Genomic DNA, 6,000 nt, shown 5'->3' on the forward strand with positions numbered 1-6,000 from the left:
TTGCCTTTTCAGGAATTGGCCCATTTGATTTTGGTTATCAAATTTGTGGGCATTGAATTAATTGTTCATATTCCTTTATCAGCCTTTTAATGTCCATAAGAGTGACAGCCTCTGTTTCATTTCTGATAGTAGTAATTTCTGTCTTTTCTCTCTCTCTCTCTCTTTTTTTTTACCTTAGCTAACCTGGTTAAAGATGTATTGATTTAATGATCTTTTCAAAGACCCAGCTTTTAGTTGCTTTCAGTTTTTAATATGATTTATTTTTCCATGGATAGAAACTTTTATTTTTGATCTCTGCAGAGCACTCTGCACCATTCTGTATGTTAGGTCTTATCCTGTGTTGTTTAATGTCTAACAAAGCCCAGACTTAGTAAATAATTTCTTACCTACTTTATGGTTCTTTTTAGTTATATAGAGAACCAGATTTTTCTTAAATGTTCCTTTATTTCCTTTGAAAGTTAACTGGTAGAGTCTTCAAGTAATTTCTAAATTGTTTCAGAGAGAAAAGTCAAAAGACAAAGGATTTACCGATGCAGCAGAATCCTTGATAAACCAAATTAATAAGAGATACAAAACGAAGGATAACATACAGTCTACAAGAAAATTCAAGGAGTCTTTGATCGACAGGTATATTCTTAAATTTTCAACATAAATATTTTTCTGACAGGTACAGCTAAATTATTTTACAATTTTAAGAAGGTAAGTTTTAACATCTTCAAATAATACAATTTTCCAGTAGAGAACACCTAGTTACTTATTTACTTTTATAAATAGTAGCTGTTTAAATTATTTAGGAAGGGAACTAAATTTGAAATTAGTCATTGAAGTATGTGATTAATTTTATAAAGTATCAAAAATACCGTATTTATACAGCATACCATTTCATAAATAAATCTTTAGGATATAGACATTTTAGGATTTTCTTTATTGAGCCTAGTGATGAGTAAAACTTAAATATATTTAAATATATTGCTTAATGAAATGTGAAATTTAAATTAGCTGAAATGAGTTACTTTTATATAGAAAATACATATTTTTTTTGTTTGCAGTCTTTCTGAAGGTTAGTTCTTACTGCAAAATGTTTCTTTACAGATTGATTGGCGATTCATTCATATTTAAATTAATTCTGGCCTTATAAGACACAAAACAATTATTCTCTTGGCAGAACCATTCATTTCCAATTGCTTGGCACTTCCTACTGCATGAATGATGCAGCTTATTATTAACAGTTAGTGTTGCTATTTACCAGGAGTAAAGTTGCACAAATATCAGGCTAGTGTTGTCACATTTCATTTATTTATAGCATATTGAATGTAAACTTAGTGACCCAAATGTTTTACCTTATATACAGTGGCTTTTATGAAGAACATTCTGATATTGATTTTTTTTTAATTTTAACAAAACCTTTCTTATAGTGGTTTTTCAAGCAAATGTGATCTACAGCTCAGCAAGGTAGGTTTTGTTTATTTAATTACACCAAATGTATAGTCACACTATATATTTGACTGTAAACATAAGATAGAATTGCAATACAGGATGGAACTAATGTTTTCAGCATGTTGATAAATGGATTAAGCAACCAACAAGTTTAGTGGCAAGTACTCAAAGTAGTCCTCTTTCTGTTCTGCTTTTCAAAAAAAATAAAAAGCTTTATTTCTATATGTGAGTGAGATCTTTTCATTTTTTGGTACCTGATTCAAAAAATGTTTATCTTCATTTTTTTCCTAGTAATCCCATCTCTTCTAACAATAAGATCCTTCTTAAGTCTCTTTTTTGTTTAAAAAAATTACTATTTATTCAGACTTAAAATATCAATTCTCTTTTATTTATTCCTCATAATTACTTTCTATTTAGTTTCAAGTTTTGAGGTTCACTTTCTGTACATTACTCTTAAATCTCCCCTCTTCTGCCCATGTGACTCCTTTTTCCTAGTTTGAGTTCTAATTTATAATCCTTGGATTATTGCAGAAGCTTTTATGTAATTCTTTTTGCCTCTAGTATTTCTCTTGCCAATCTGTCCTTCTATTCAGGACCAGCTTTTTTTCTTTAAAGCACAGAGCTTCAGTCATGTCATTCTGTTGTTCACATTCCTTCTTTGGTCCCTTTTGCTTACTAAGTGATGACTCAGGCTGGCTTCCTAGTCCCTTTGAAAGTCTGTTTTTGTTTCCTAGTATTAGCTCCCTACACATGTCTCCTTTAGCTGAAGCAGAAGAACTTGAGATTCCCTGAAGTGTCTTTCCTAAGTGTTTATTCTCTTTCTTCTTCTACTCTTTGGAAAAAACTTTGAACTGGGTCAGTGTACTCTCACACTCTTTTCTGGTCCTCAAAACTTGACTCCTCCTTGCCAGTCTCACTTCAGTCTGCCACCTTTTTGAAAACTTCCACGGTGTCCTGACTCAAAATCCAAATGGGCAAGAATTCTGAATCTATGCCCTGATTTCTTTGTTTTTTGTTTTTGTTTTGTTTAAAGATTCTATTTTATTTATTATATATAGAGAGAGCACAAGCAGGGAGAATGGCAGAGGGAGCAGTAGCCCAACAAGCGGCTTGATCCTAGGACTCTGGGATCATGACCTGAACCCAGGGCAGATACTCAACCAACTGAGCCACTCAGGAGTCCCCAACACCAATTTCTTTGTACCATTTCTTGATATTTTACTCACTCTTGCAGTTTTTTTTTCTTTCCTGTGTCTTCTGTTAGACTCTGTTTAGAATCATCTTTGTACCCTGTATAACACTTTTGCTCCCTTTTATATCCTTTTTAATATTTTGGCTTATTTTTTGTTTCTTCTGTAATACCTAGCACATGCTAGCATGCAGTAGATGAATTGAACAGATGTATGTAAACAGTGGTAAAAATCATACTGGAAAGGATAAGATAAGTGACAGAAGAGTAATATATTGAGGGATAAACTTTTTGAAATAATACAAATAATTATATGTAAAATAGTCAAAATACATAATACAATTAAATATGAATAACTAAAATGAATAGTTTTAATATTTCCAACTTATTAAATAGACTTCAGAGTATTTCTTTCAATAATTGTTTAGTGATATTAATAGTGATTTTACATAAACCTTAGTCGTTCCCGGGGATCCCTGGGTGGCGCAGCGGTTTGGCACCTGCCTTTGGCCCAGGGCGCGATCCTGGAGACCCGGGATCGAGTCCCACGTTGGGCTCCCGGTGCATGGAGCCTGTTTCTCCCTCTGCCTGTGTCTCTGCCCGTCTCTCTCTCTCTCTCTCTCTGTGACTATCATAAATAAATAAAAATTAAAAAAAAAAAAAACCTTAGTCGTTCCCAAAGTTTTCTATCTAAGACTTTAAAGCAAATGAGTCTGGGAAAAAAAGAAGCACGCTTGTTTTGTGAATCTAAAATCACTAAGGTTCAGCTTGTAGGATACCTGTGTAGAGTAATGCCAGTGCATTTTAAAGATATAAGGATATTATATTTTATATATAATTTACAGTACTTTCAAATTATATTCTTCATAAAGTCTTTAAAATTTTTAAGTGTAAATATTTAATACTTTTATACAGTTTACATTAAGAAAATAGTTACAGATGTAAAACATGAGTAGGAACAAGTAGAAAATAAATGAAAATATGGGGATCCCTGGGTGACTCATCGATTTAGCGCCTGTCTTCCACCCAGGGCGTGATCCTGGAGTCCTGGGATGGAGTCCCCACATCGGGCTCCCTGCATGGAGCCTGCTTCTCCCTCTGCCTGTGTCTCTGTCTATCTGTCTGTCTGTCTCTTTCTCTCTCTCTCTCTCTCTCTCGGTCTCTCATGAATAAATGAATAAAAATCTAAAAAACTAAAAAAATATATGAAAATAATAATTGCATATGTTTTTTGTTTGCCAAATATACTAATGTACAAGTTTGAAAGTTATACAGACTTTTTTGTGTTTAGGAAAAGGTTCAGAAAAAAAGTTACAGACAACTGAAGACTACTTTTGTTAATGTTACTTCTGAATGCCAATTGTGAGTAATTTTTCATAGATCTTAGTTTTCTTCATATTTGAAAATTTATTATATATTGGAGTTAATATTTCTCTTTATTTTTACAGGAATGATGTTTATAATTTTAACTTGAATGGAGCTGATGAGCCTATTATAAAACTTGGAGTAAGCTAGAAATCAGTCGTTTTTTATTTAATTATTCAGCATTTATTTTGTATTTACCATAGAGTTATTACAGTGTATGTTTTTTGGTTTCCGTTCTCTTGTAGATATGCTTTAAAATATTTTTAAATGTTTCAAAATTTATTTGGCACCAACTTAGGTACATTTGGTTTCCTTTCAAATCCTTTGGACTAAAGTAGTGAAAAATGAGTAATTGAGGCATGGGGGTACTGACACTACTACATCAAGAAAATCCCTTTCCTTCTCTATATGAGAAATTTAAAAACATTTACTCTAGTTTTTCTCTTGCCAACCCATCATTCTATTCAGTACCAGTTTTTTTTAAAGTATATTTTATAATAGTGGCTTTCTTCTTAAATATAAAAATATTTTTATTTTATTTTATTGATGCATCTTATGAAAGGAAGTAATAGACACTAGATTTTATATGTTTATTTTTAAAATTTTTGTTTACCTCAATTCAACACTAAGAAAAATGTTTTAATGTTTCTTCACAATATAGATCCAGGAATTTCAAGCTACAGCTACAGAAGCCTGTGTGGATAATTCAATAAAATTGTAGGTGTTTTTATTAGAATTAGATGAATCAAATTAAAATAAACTTGCTCTTTTTCTTCAATATTTCCTCCCAGTTTGAGAGTTTTTAACAAATGAGAAGAATGAATAAAAATGCTACTGGCATGATTACCCCATTATATTTCTAATATTTCAGCCTTTGTTTCTAAAATAAATTTGCAAATTCCATGCGCTTTTATATTAGTTGTGTCTCTTAGATGATAAAGTTGAAAGGACTTAGTCCTTTCATCTGACCTTGTTATTTTCATAATTAACTGATGTCAGAGAGCATAAGCAACTTGGCCAGAATTACATAGTGACTTTAGTAAAAGAGTAAGGCTGAAGACCCAGGTCTAACTGTCCAGTGCATGTTACCTTAAGAGAACAAATAATTAAAGTTAATTAAAATTAATGCATATTTTTGTTTAAGGATAGGTTTAAGGAATCATGATGAACTTGAAACTTCTCTCAAAACTAAAGATAAAAAAGTGAGTTATGATATCAATATGTCTATTAAAAACAGTATTTTAAAAATAATTTTCCAATGTGAAAGATGATCACAGATCTAGAAAACAAAATTATTTGGACTTTTTTTTCTTCTGTGAGATTATCCATGGGCCCCCTATGACTTTGTCATGGTCTCTGAGCTGTTTGTGATCATCTAGAAATAGAAGATAGGACAGTTTTAGTTATTTTCTTTGATGACATTAACTTATGTCTCTGTGGGAGTAGGCAGTTTTAAAACAACAAAATATGAATCTCAGTCCCTGGTCTGGATTTCTGAGTGACTTTCTAGATATGTTTTCGTTAATGCTAGGTAGATTAGTATGCCAAAAAATTAAGTTTTTCTGTTGCCTGGGGTTGTTTTTTGGCTTAACTTAACCTTGAATAGTATATAACGAGACATGTTTCTTCATCTATTACAAGGATTTTTTTTTTTATAGACTGTAAAAGACCCTAAAAACAAAAATCTCTTTAGTGATACTGACACTGAATACGTATGTGATGACAGCAAGACTGATGTCAGCTGGCTAAAGGAACCAAAATCAAAACCACAGCTAATAGACTATAGCAGAAATAAAAATGTGAAGAAACATAAAAGTGGGAAACCAAGTAAGAAATCACTTTTTAGAGAAATATTGCAACTGATTTTACCATTTAAACTACATGAAATGCTTTGTTGGTTGATAAGTATATTTGTACATGTAGTTAGTGTTTATACCTACATAGCCTTATCAATAGAAAAAGAAGAGCAAATACACCACACTACAGATGTTTTGTTTTTTTCATTTTAT

Source organism: Nyctereutes procyonoides, unplaced genomic scaffold, assembly GCF_905146905.1.
Source record: "Nyctereutes procyonoides isolate TBG_1078 unplaced genomic scaffold, NYPRO_anot_genome, whole genome shotgun sequence".
In the NCBI taxonomy this organism is placed as follows: Eukaryota; Metazoa; Chordata; class Mammalia; order Carnivora; family Canidae; genus Nyctereutes; species Nyctereutes procyonoides.